Consider the following 13,895-nt stretch of genomic DNA (forward strand, 5'->3'; position numbering starts at 1 on the left):
CCTTCAGTGCAGTGTGTGTATGTAAAGTCTTTCACTTCTCATTTGTAGGTTTGGGTGGTGTTGACCTACTTAAGATGTTTATGATTGACAGGAAAAGCACGAAAAGAAGGAACAAAAAGTTTGTGCATCCTGTTGCTTTACTTTCAAAAACTTTCATCTGAGCTGTCAAAGCTTAATCTGCATCTTATAAACATATATATATATATATAATAGGTTGTAACGGATTTCATTGCTTCGAAAGGAAAGTTAAGCTTGGTAAAATGCCAGTTGAATCAAATTTACTCAAAATCAAATAACAGGTTTGCTTCTTTGATCTTTACACGTGCTGTTTCTGCAGATTCCTTATCTTTGATGTAGAGGGTATGGCTTGTTAACAATCTGGGTGCTTCACTATAATACTCATCCTGCATGCGTGTGATTGTGTTTCTCCAGTGGTGTAATTTTTTCATCTTGAATAGTTGCACTGAGCTCGTTGTTCTGCATGGAGTCTGTTATGTACATAATTTCCAACATTTACCTTTGTCCATCTGAAGGGGTCGAGTGCCAGCTGCACTTGGGTAAGGCTCTTGGGGGAAAGTAGATTGACTTTATTGTAATATTCAGTGAATTATGAGCTAATTTGTCTGCTTCTCTGTTTGGGTATGGAAAGGGCAGTGACATACTTCTGTTCATGAACAATCACTTCTGAAAATGTGCACCCAGAACCTTACCTGCCAACAATATATAAGAACTTGAGATTATATTTACTTTGCTTCCTCAGTCACCTATTTCATTATCTCGCCCTCTATTCTTTCTTGTCAATGTCACCATCTTCCACTCTCAATTTTTATGGTTGCATAGCTCTTTAAGGTCAATTATGGAATGCTTTTGCAGGAATACCAGGAACAATTGTCGGCATTTATAATAATCACCAAGAGTCATGATGTCTTAATTAGTTTTAGGAATAGTATTAAAAAGCAAGTTTTGGGATTGATCTTAAATTAATATATAATGGAATCTATATACAATATATGAAATTGTTAGAGCATGAGCATTAATCAGATAGTAAGTACAGTAGTATTCATCCTCCGAGGCGTGGTCGGTATGGTGTTGTTTGTTTGTATGGTGTTTTTACGTTGCATGGAACCAGTGGTTATTCAGCAACGGGACCAACGGCTTTACGAGACTTCCGAACCACGTCGAGAGTGAACTTCTATCACCAGAAATACACATCTCTCACTCCTCAATGGAATGGCTGAGAATCGAACCCGCGACCACAGAGGTGAGAAGCAAACACCAAACCAACCACGCCACAGAGGTGCCTGGTATGATGTTGGCGTGCCACCTCGTTGGCCGCGAGTTCGATTCTCGGCCTTTCCATTGATGTGCGAGAAATGTGTATTTCTGGTGATAGAGGTTCACTCTCAACGTGGTTTGGAAGTCACGTAAAGCAGTTGGTCCCGTTGTTGAATAACCACTAGTTCCATGCAACGTAAAAACACCATACAACCAGACAGTAGTGGATGGATGGATGGATGGATTATGGAATTTAGGGCATAGCCCAAGCACTGGAACCTATAAGATCATTCAGCGCTGAAATGAAAGTATGGCTAGTTGGAAAAATGAGAAATGAAATGAAAATGATAAACTGATGACAATCCTACACTTGAACAGGACTGTACATCAGCAAAGGCCATTTTACTCTCCCCCCAGCATTCCGATCATCCTAAGTTATGAAAGATCGTTTTGGCCAGGGGGCCACCAGACAGTAGTATTCATAAAATATTTCAGAGATCTGATAAATGGAATAGCAGTTTATGGGGAGGACTATAGAGTGGTTAATTTTGAATAGAGTCCATGTAGAATAGCTTTCAAGATAATTTACCCAGCCTTTTTGAAGTAACAGATTTTTGTTCCAGTAGTTGGCCAGGGAGAAGACATTTACTTAACTACTTTGAGTGCAAAAAAAGTCAATTTATTATAAACAGAAAAGAATGTGAGATTGTTCAAAATTTAACAATTCATCCAAGAATGCAAAATTACCTAGTTTAAAAGTTCCATTAACATTCATTACCATTTAGCATAATAAAACAGCTGTTCTAAAAACTACTTCTAGATACTTCATGATAAGGCACATCTACCAATAACCAAGATATTAGTGCACACTATATTTGCAGGTAACTAACTGTCTGTGGTAGACTGAACAGAATTGTTAGGCAATCAAAGGGAAAAAGATTGACACATCTACCAGTAACTAAGATACTAGCAGGCTCCATGATTTGCAAATTGCCTGAATGTTAACAGAAAATTAAAGTTTAATCTACATTTTCTCAATATTTGCAGGTAACTGTCTGCGGTCTGGACGGAAATGTTGAGCAATCAAAGGGAAAAATTTTCAGAAGGGAACAGTTGCTTCAATCTACTAAGTCAAACAGCAAGGCTATTATTCTAAAAGCAGTAACCCACTATTTATGTCAATCTTGCAACCAACTTCAGAGACAAGTAAGGCTGATAGTTAAGCCTTTACAACCTGTATAACTGTGAATAAAATACTATCAATGCTTAACACAATATGTATGTATATAAGGAATTACGGAGTGAGCAGTATTTGGGGCTACTGATGAGCTACAGAGTGAGTAGTAACGGGCCACTGACAAGTTAGGCGAACAAGAAGCACGTCCTTGGATCAGTCACCCCACGTTCACGACCGTCAAACACATGTTTGCAGAGAAAAGAATCTCTGGAAGGTGCAGGAGAGACTGTCGTAGTAGAAGCCTTCAACCTCTTAATCGGAGACTTATCATCTTCATGGTGGACTGGAACAGGTACAGGAGATGGAGACGGTGGAGATGGAAGGCGTACACGTCCATGGTCACGTACATGTAGTTGTAAAGGAGAGACATGGCTGTGTACAGAAGTGGGCGAAGCACTCCTCTCACTCGCAGAAGACAACGCCACTAAGTCCATAATTCTCCGTTTGACTCGAGGGGGAGAAGGAAATCAAAGTAGCAGGAGGTGGAGAGAGCTTACTCCCTCTACATCTCTTACTTGAAGGAAAAGAAGAAGCGTTTCTATGACTCTGCTTGTGCGAGAGAGCAGAATACCTCTCCGGAAAGTCTAGCCTCTCGACCATAGCCTGAAACGTCTCCGACGGCTCAGAAAGAGGTTGTGATGTCACAGGCGCAGATGGAGATGACATCACAACAGCAGGAGGTAGAGAAACCACCACATCCGACGTCATAGGCTGAGAGGTTGCTGGGAGTGACATCACGATCTAGAATGGCAGCGCTGGTCAATGGCTTCACTGGCGGAGTGATAAGGGGCGACCCAGTAAGCATCGACGTGGTTACTAGAAAAGCAGGAATCTTTACTACTGCAGTAGCAGGTCTAAGTATCAAAATGTGAATAAAAATCCTAGCATTTAGAGGTTCCAGTTGTGACGTGTTCTTTTAAAGGTTAACATAACACTCCCAATTTGCTTGTTTGCATAAAATCTTACTCCCAATGTTTTAATGCTGATTATCCCGTGCCAACAAGAAGTGTTGGCTTAATACAACAACAACAACAACAAACTACTGGGATCGACACTTAGTAGCTCTAATAAAATTTCCCATCGATCAAGTTTTATGAAAGTTAAGTATGCCACAAAATATCACCATATGCATGTCTTCCCAAATCAAGATTACATGAAAGATTTAGGCTCATTATAACTTATAAGGCATTTGAACAGAAACTAAGCAATATTGCATCCTTCCAAGAATAATGCTGTTACCAATTTGCTCCATGATACCTCAGTCATTACAATCATGTACTTTGTACTAATACTTAAATATTAAAATTTGAATAAAAAACATTCAAACATTGAATGTTATAAAATTACTCAGTAAATTACTGATACTACTTGAGGCACCATTGTGAATAAAAACATTCAAACATTATAAAATTACTCATTACTCATACTACTTGAGGCACCTTCTGGATCTGACACCCCAATAATCTTTCTTTCTGAGGGTAATGGTTGTAAGTAAGCAAGAGACATCCTTGTATTACAATTCAGAAGATCTACTATGAGAGAGAATTTGAATACATTTTAAGAGGGTCCATGTGACCTATGAATTACCAAAACCTTGGTCTCCATGATCAATAACAGCAACCTGACCAAGTTAATAGATAGAATACAATTTACGTCAAAGGCCAAGTGCTAGAACCTATGAGGTTATTCAGTGCTGAAAGGAAAATTAAGAGGTTATAAAGGTGTAACAATAGGAAAACCTTGCAGCTGTACTATGAAACAATTGTTAGGAGAGAGTGGATGGAAAGTAAGATGGACAATAGAATATGAATGAAGGTACAGCAAAGGAGTGAAAGGTGTTGCAGCTAGGGGCTGAAGGGATGCTGCTCTGAACCTTGAATAATGCTTGTAGTGCACCGCATGAGGTGCACTGGCGACACTAACTCCCTATGGGGGAAAATCTGACAAAGAAATTAATGAATTATAACAACACAATAATACACAGACTATTTGCACAAAGGTTCCATTCACTTTTGTAGTTGGACAGGACAGTGTGTAGAAATTTACTAAACATCACTTGACTCTACTCTTCTCAAAATCAATGCAATGAAAACGAGTGCTACTGTATTTTGTGAGACAGTATGTTACAAACCTTTTGCATACCCTGTATAGATATTTACAAACTCTGTTTTCAAGTATTACGTATTTAATAAGACCCATTGATTTAATTAGAACCCAGCCTAACATATCAAGTGCATAAAATCAATTATTTTAACCCCGGTTACATCTTTGTAATCTTTACTTTTATTCAAACTACATAAAATACTGTTTTAGTCTTACCTGAACAATGATTACATAACATCACTATTTGAAGGCAGCATTTCCCCTTTGATTTGACAGTTTTAATATCAAGTACAGTAGTATGTATTAAACTATTATGCTCTGCAATGCAACACCTGTAAAATAAAATAGGTTGAAACACATAGTATTCACATTTCAATTAAAATTCTTTAAAAAATACAGTAGAAGCACTGAAGTCAACCGATTTGTTTTATTTCCTTTTTATGTGATCTAATGACAATTTCTAAAAGACCTCTCATATAGGAGGAGATTCTTCTAACAAACTCTTAATATTTTGTGTAAAACCTAAGTCAATGACACTGAAATAAGTGTAAAAGCAATACTAATCTATAAAATCTAGTACAGGATAAATAGTCCATAGAAAATTTCCTGCCTGACTTTTCCATGCTTTCTATGAGAAAACAAGGTAAGGAAGTCCATGTGGAATAAGCAATCTGATAGCACAAGACCTTTGAAAATATTTTACTATGCAATCGTGTAATTAGGCATCTGTATAGTATGAAGGTAATTTTACAATATAAAAATAGCGTAATAATTGATTGCATCCTAGTAAGAATAAATTAACCTCCTAACACCATGATAAATGATTGTTGTAATTACAATTATGTAATCAGTATACTACTCTAAATATTAAAATGTGTGAATAAAAAAATATGAACCACCACCAATTATTGCATGAAATGAATAGTATGTTATGTGAGCTCTGAAATCAGCAAATCTTGCCTTTGAGGCTTTAGTTATTGTTAAATCTTGCATGTGTTTCAGGAACACTGTTCAACAGTTTCCATGCTATGAAACCTGACAAAGTAGCAACCCTTTAACTGGTACCGAGGTCTGGTGTGAACTGTGTGTGAAGCTCTGGACTACCCAATCAACTAAAACACAATCTAAATTGATTTTCATATAGACATTTTGTGTTTGTGAAATATCAAAGATTCTAAGAATAAAAGAAAAGGAAAAACTGCTTCCACTCTGTACCCACATATTTTAACCAACTGGAAACAAGACTTCAAAATATACTAATGGACAGAGAATTAGAAATTAATTTGAAAAAAAAATTGTGCGGTAATCGCAGTAGAGTGCATACCTGAAAAAAAAAGATAACAGAAAACTTGTGGAACAATAATAGCTGCAATGAAAACACTGTACAGGTTACATAAAAGCTTAGCTGAAATGAAGACCCTTGTTGTACATAAACACGTTTGCTTAAGGAAGTACATGGATAAGTATACATATCTACAAAACATTTTGTCAAATAAAATACATTTAATTAATAGGAAATGAATCGACTCAAACCCAACATTTAAAGAACACTACATTTTCCTCCCTCAAGACACTTCTCCCAGAACTAGACTCCCTGGACGTTTGACATGAGTAACCAAAATAGTACTATAAAAGTTAAAAGTCTCCAGTGACGATGAAATGAAGTAAGGGTTCATATTTAATAATTTTGTTCTTCTATGGTCACTATGTTTAAGGCATTACAGTCATCTGAACTATACTGATACATTTGAACGATAAAATTAATGAATGAGAGCAATGAAGAAAAATATTAGATTTTAAGCACGTGTTTGGGTTGTCAACACAAATGACTTCTCTGTGGATAATGGTTATAAATGAGAAACCCTTTTACTAAAATTCATGAGAGGCTACTACATACAAGCATCTTAATTTGAAGATGCTGCCAGATTAAAACTATTTTCAGTTCAGCCACACTACCTATGATTTACCATTATCAATGATACTCTTGTCCTAAGACTAATATCAGAAAATTGACAAAGAAAGCACACGAATTGTAACTGTTATATAACTATACCAAGAAAGTACTTGCATAGAGGTTCCATTCAAATTTGCAGTTAAAGAAGAAGACAGGGGCAAAATTTGATCTTCACACGAAGTCTGCTAGTTTTCACTGCAAAATATGACTGTATAGTTCCTTTAGGTAAAGTTTCTTCAGCCATAATACATAGTTTAAGAATCTAAAACATTGTTGTTCAGATACTTTTTCACAGAATCTTTAAGAACTGTACATGCTTTTTATTGGAAAGTATTGTTTAAACTATTAAAAAATACCTCAAGTCTAATAATGGGAGTATCGCAGTGCAAAACCAGCGGCTTTTGGCCTTTCCTAACATGATCTAACCTAGGACACCTAATCCTACTCAACTGTTAATGACGCTGAAATCCAACCTGATCAAGAGAAGATGCTGGAATCCAACCTCACCAAGAGAGCTACAACTCAAGAATTGAAAAACTGGGCTTCGTCCTAACCTGGCGAGCTTATGGCACTGGGTCCCACCTGAATTGTGTGCTAGCTTCCTTAGAGCCATTAGTTAACCTTACCTAGCCTATGAACCATAAGTAGACAAAACAATATTTGTTTTCTTATATAATTAGGTTAATTGTTGTTCTTTCAGTGCCTTGCCCCCTGCTTACCCTATCTCTATGACTTATGATTTCCGATGTAGTCACCTCTTATTGTGAGTTAGGGCAATGTGTAACAGGCTGACCAACAACCATTCCAAAAAAAATGCATGACAAATTCATCCACATCAAACCAAGATTAATCTAAAATTCATCAATCACTTGTAACTCACTTTATTATTAATTTTTTTTTTCAAAACAGACACAGTAAAGTAAAACATTCTTTCCTTGTCAACATCTTTATCAAATATATATAATGAAAATCCTAAAAAATAGGCTATTTCACATTTTTAATTGTTTATCACATAAGTAGGCCAAGTTCTTTGTCAGAGCTTGCATATTTTCTCCTGAAATACAGTGGACAGTTTGCGGTTTCCTGTCAACATCTATGTACTAAGAAACTTAAAATATTTATTTGGAATTCTATACCTGCTATTCACGATTATAGGAGAGAAAAAAAAACTTGCATAATTCAGTTGATAATGACAACAAACTATAATAGCCTATGTACATACATGTTCCTGTAATACTGAAATTCTGGTTTTAAAATTCCACCTTTCTGTGAAAATCCATCTCCTCCGTAGCATGGAACCCCAAGATGAAAACAGGATTAAAAGGATAAAGACCTTTCCAAATCAAGCAAACACCCACACACAAAATTCATAAGCCAACCTAGGTCTACTTCAGTGTTTATCTTTTAAAAAACTCAATGGATGCTTTAATGGGGCATATCAGAAAAGGACAATACACGGGAGCCAAATGATAATTACAAAATTCAAAGCCCAAATGTTTCATCAATGCAGTACGTATTAAATTTAATCAATAGCTACTTTAATGATATGGTTAACACAATACTAACCTCATGAAAGGCTCTTTGGGGGACCATAAAAGGGGTTGGTTGCCTGACGGGGCTTTCCTTGCAACATCAGGCATGGTTTATTATTTGGCAAAGGGGTTTTTATGACCGCATACCCTTGCTGTCATCAACCACAATTATTGGCGGTGGGCCTTGCCCTTGATTAAATAAATTCCACCTGCAAGGCAGCAGTTTCCACAGACTGCAAGGTAGCAGCTGTCCTTTAAGTTGCCTTCTACGATAGGCAGGACCGGTAAATTTTTAGTTTCAGCCAAATTTGGAAAAATGCAATAAAAATATATTTGTTGCATCATAAATAGTGTGGTTTCAATGAATTTAACGTTTATTTTGACTGCAAACCAACCGATTTAGAGATTTACTATGTATACCCTAGTTCATCCCACCAATTATGGGGGACACCCTTTGGGAACCGGGGTTTTGGGTGGGGGAAGGGGGGGAGGGTGTTGGGGCATCGAATGATATTTGCAATAAATGAATAATTAATGTTCCAGCACCCCTCCCCCATACCCCTAACTAGGCCTACCTGGGGGGGAGGGGGGTGGGTAGGGCCCCCCCTGCGACCCCCCCTTCCCAAAAGCCACCGTAATTTTCAGGGCAACCACAGAACCTAACAAACCCACCTAACCTAACCTAGGGGCCCTGTACCCCTACCTAGCCTAGCGGGGGGGCTCCGCCCCCTGCGACCCCCCCTAAGGCCACAGTGATTTCGGGGCACTACCGAAACAACCTAATACAACCAACCTAACCTTACTAGGGCCGTACCCCTACCTAGGCCCCTAGCGGGGGGGCTCCGCCCCCCTGCAACCCCCCTTAAGGCCACAGTGATTTTTGGGGCACTACCGAACCTAATACACCACCTAACCTTACCTAGGGCCCTGTACCCCTACCTAGGCCTAGCGAGGGGGCTCCGCCCCCCGCGACCCCCCCCTTAAGGCCACAGTGATTTTCGGGGCACTACCGAACCTAATACAACCACCTAACCTTACCTAGGGCCCTGTACCCCTACCTAGGCCTAGCGGGGGGCTCCGCCCCCCTGCGACCCCCCCTTAATTCCAGGCCATACCTAACATCCATCAAACCAAATCCAAAGTGATGTACTGCTGTATACATCGTTATACTACCACCATTATAATATACTCTATAAATTAATGAAGCTTACCTTAAACTGTGGTTTATAAAAAATGTGCTGGTGCTTTGAGGGAAAACGTGAAGCCGTTGCAAGGTTCCCTGACATGCAACTTAAAGTAGGAAGTGGCCAGGTACCCGACGACCACATTGCACTGCAAACAATCGTAGGAAATCGAAGGTCTGTCAAAATTAATGCCAGAAGGGCCAGCCACTACCTCTGCCATAGGTACAGGAAGACAAAATGCCGTTTTTTGCTTCATTATTCGAGTATTCAGTCAAACAAGGATACCAGTGGACACTAGACAGGTAACTGTATTACTCCGCTGAAATGCTAGTGAAACTTAGTTTTCGACTCAAGTCATTCGTAATTGGTTATGAAACCCATGACGTCATAACGATGTCACACCTCTCAGCCAATAATGAGTAACTGGAACTGCTTTTGTTTGCGTAAGAAAGTAAGTTAGAGGGCTCATTAAAAGTAAACATTACCGTAGAGGAAACACCTCTCCCGACTTAGGAAAAATTCGAGGTAAAAACTTAATCTTTTTTTTTTCTCTGTAAGTATGCATTAGCGACAATAATGTATTGAGAAGAAGTGTTTTGTTATCACGTGCTTTACTCGGGAAAAATATCAATATAATAGATTTCCCATAATGGTTGAAACTGAAATAATACCGCAGGACCTAAGGTGGTAGTATTCTTAAACCCCTACCAAAGGTTGAAACATAAAAGGATGCACTTCCTAAAGTGTAAAATATTTTGACAAAATTTGAAAATTCCAAAATAAAACAGGGTACAATTTTACTTTAAACCACAAGGATACTGCAAGCTGTACTTAAAAATATAATTTTCTTGATTGAATGTGCTTTGGATGTTTCTATCAGGTTTCCTTGAATATGGACACTTTTAAAAAGATATTCTTGACCCTATTTTTACACTCCACAATGGAAAAGTGGGAAAAAATACTAAAGTGAAATACAAGGAGATTAATCATAATGATAGTACTCATAGGGTAAGTTTATGGAATATTTTTAAACTAGGGCAAATGACCAAACAGTGACATAGCGGCCACCTCTATCGGAACACGGCCACTTCCCAAAAAAGCGCTTGAATTAAGCCATTATTTCGTAATTAATGGGGAAAACATTTACTTCGAGAGGAACATAGAGGTCTCGGTGTGCTGCCAGGATGGGCCACAACTCTTGAGTGATGCTCAGGCAGCAAATATATGTACTTTTTCGGGAAGGTGGCTACATTCCGGGATTGATGGCTGCTATGTTGTTGCTCGATCATTTACCATAATTATACATTAAAAAAGAAGAATATATCTAGAATGTGGGCCAATGGCCAAGTGCTGGGACCTGTGAGGTCATTCAGTGCTGAAGTGGAAATTTACAGTACATAGGTCTGAAAGGTATATAGCGGGAGGTAAACCTCATAGTTGCACAATGATCCAACAGTTAGGAGAGGGTGGGAAGTAAGACGGCGCAGAAAGAGAATATGAATGGAGGTATAGGTAGTACCTATAATACCAATGAAAGGGGTTGCAGCTAGGGTCCGAAGAGTACAGACCTGGTACTACCCCAAATTAGGTTAGTTCACGTGTGGTTGGAGTGGCAAGTTATCGCCTATTTCTGAAGCAAAATGCAATAAAAGTTTAATGCAAATTTAAAAGTTTTATCCAAACCGGATGTTTAAACACCATCAGTCCTCTCCAGGTGTCGAGGAATCCAAAGAAAATTTTGTGTTCTTATTATACTTTGCTAGAAAATGACTGAACTTACATATATATAAATATCTATAAAAATATGTAGGCACCTATACAAAGTACCAAGGACTGCACTGCGGAACGGTAAAATATAAACTTTTGGGTGGGCAAAGACCCCTGCCCGTGGTAGCTATAAGTAATGAGGCATGAGAAAATATATATGTAAAGGTGTTTAAAGTAAAAATTTCGAAAGTACCTTTGAGGTCACAAAATTAGCACTGCGCATGGCTAGACTTTCATTAACCTGTTTAATTGGTAATTAAGACCTTAATTTGCGACTTGGGAGAAAACACTTACTTCGAGAAGAAAGTAGAAGTCTCAAGGTATTGCTTCGACGGACGCTGGCTCTTGACTAATGTCTATTTCCTGTGTTACAGGAGGACCAAGGTCAATACAGTATATTGGCCTTGAGGAGGACAAGTTTAAAGTACTTTTTCGGTAGAGGTGGCCATTAGGCATTCTGCCCTACTACGACCTGTATAGCTAGTTTCACTTTGCGTAAATGATCAATGAAAATTACGGCAAAGTTTACCTTCACCTGGGTGCTAATCTTGTGTAGATAAGCGTCTACTTTAGCTATATAGGTTAATGCTTCGTAGGCTAGGTTGTTTTCGAGTTATCAATACATCGAAAACTTTACCTTCTGCATTTCCATTAAACATTAAAGCACATACCTAATTGTTCACATGGGTAACCTACATACTTGAAGCACCCTGTTTTCTCAAGGTTACTTGATGGGTAGTTATACTTCCACTGCCTTGTAAACTACTGCTTGAACTGCGTTACTGCTTCCCAGTTCCCACTCCCAGACGGTTTCGACCGCTCTCCGGACGGGAAGTGAAACTTAGCAATGGTGCACAAAGCCACAAATGACTTTCCTGTCTTTTGTACTCACTTTTATAAATATTTAAAATTATGATTATATTCAGTTTCTATAAACAGATTCTAACAAGGAGAAGTGAAATTACTGCGTTTTTTTTTCTTTTTCGTAGTTTAAACATACTAATACCAAGACCACCTTGCTAATACTCCAATCATGGATTGTAAGCTGGTAGTTGGACTTCAAAATCTAGCTATACTCGTACCCCTTGCTATGCACATATTTATATCAAAATTAAATATATAAATTGCATGTTGATATTTTTGACTTTGTGTTTTGGTTCTATCAATCTAAATATCACATAATAGGCTGTTTTAGAATTTTAGCAAGGCGACAGTTTCACCTATACAAAGAAAATGGACAATTTATGTTGATAGAAAATGAGAACTCACTTATTTTAATGATTGCCTTTTCCAGTTTGAGAGTCACAGGCGCGCACTCTCTCTCTCTCTCTCTCTCTCTCTCTTTGTCATTAACAGTTAAATATATCTTCGACGTAAATTTTTTTTGTCAGTAAACATATATATCCTCGACTTATTATTTTTTCTAGTAAACATTTAACTTAAGTAGCTGGGTATAAGCAGGTTGGGTATACTCAAACACGAGCAATATGCAATAGCTGTATATTCACGCAATCAAATACATGACGAGCAGCAGTGCACGTGAAAACGTTGAGGCCACGCTTACTCCAGCGAGACTGCCCCAGACTCGATTTCTCCCGCCTTAAACACATTTTGGCGGGAATACAAGTAACTTTCATATGCATCATATGGAAACATCCTACACTGGGTTTGATATTACTATTTACATTATGTACATTTCCTCATTAGTTTAATTAAATATTTAGTAGTTTCCCACTGAATCTCGAGTCATTGGTAATGCGTATTAGGAAAACGATAGATGAGCAGTATTGTGGCATTCTTTGTCATTATTCTGCCACTATTAATGTCTTTAAATCTGAAAATTAATGCAGAGCAACTCTTTACCAGACTCAGGGTCCAAAATGATATTCTTTAAAAAATCTGTATTGTACATGGCTTTTGAGCCAGTGCGCACACGGCCGTCAAATGTTATGTGGAGGCTTGCCAACTCCAAGACTAAAGATCTTTGAACTTTGTCACCACTACTGCAATCCTAATTCAATATCGGACTTGTATAGCTACTCCATTTAGGCCCAGTTTTGGTGGAGTATTGGATTGGAATACCTATTTTTCTGTCCAGCGTGACCAAAAGTTTGAACAATTTTGTCGTGGTATTTTGAATTTAGCTAATAAAAATACCATTACTTTTGAATAACCTATAAAGATCTGCTTTAAATTTAAGTCAAGGTGATAATCTAAGAATCGCATAAGTGTCCATGTATCCTTTTTGGGAATACTACGGCCGTTACAGAAGACTGGGCACGAGTCCTTGGTTTCACTTACAAATCAGTATACCTTCTTTTCTTTAAAAACATGAAACAGGAAAAACTTCACTGTAATGTCATGCCAAAATGAAGACTCCACTATTTCAACAATGGAATAGTATCAACTTACCCAATAACCTGTATTCTCTGCGACTTTTCCTCCCTCTGCCCACACATTTGTGATACTGGCTATCAAAAAGCTATGTCAAACTTGGCCACTGCAGATTAAGAGGTCCCTTTTCCTCTATAAATCTGCTGTCAGCAACTTTACTCCCCATAGCTCAACTGTGTGTTTTTTTTTTTTTTTTATTACTCGGCTCATTATCTGCTAGACCCACAAATCGAAGATTCTTCTTACCACTCTTCCTCTCCTTGACCTTATCAGCATACGAAGAATTCGATGTGTCAGCATTGACCTCTCTTATGACATCCATCTTTTGCTTTATCAACCGTTGCCGAATTTTGATAAACTGCCAACCCTAATTTCAAAGTTTCAGGCTAATTTCAGATGTTTAAGTACTTTTAAAGACAACAAGGATTATCACAGATCCAATTTATTTT

At 38.0% G+C, this 13,895-nt stretch overlaps 1 long non-coding RNA gene across 2 annotated transcripts; it reads right to left on the minus strand.

Moving 5' to 3' along the window:
- Positions 1–272: 272 nt before the first annotated feature.
- On the minus strand, positions 273–11,875 carry LOC135222438 (uncharacterized). Of its 2 annotated transcripts, none has more exons than XR_010316286.1 (3): positions 11,724–11,875; positions 4,832–4,947; positions 273–3,328 (listed from the first exon to the last, which is right to left on the minus strand). It is a non-coding gene; the product is annotated as an uncharacterized LOC135222438 (long non-coding RNA). The 2 variants fall into 2 exon arrangements; XR_010316287.1 differs by lacking the exon at positions 11,724–11,875 and adding an exon at positions 11,347–11,515.
- Positions 11,876–13,895: the final 2,020 nt, after the last annotated feature.

The sequence above is a fragment of the Macrobrachium nipponense genome, chromosome 20 (genome assembly GCF_015104395.2).
Source record: "Macrobrachium nipponense isolate FS-2020 chromosome 20, ASM1510439v2, whole genome shotgun sequence".
NCBI classification, from domain to species: domain Eukaryota; kingdom Metazoa; phylum Arthropoda; class Malacostraca; order Decapoda; family Palaemonidae; genus Macrobrachium; species Macrobrachium nipponense.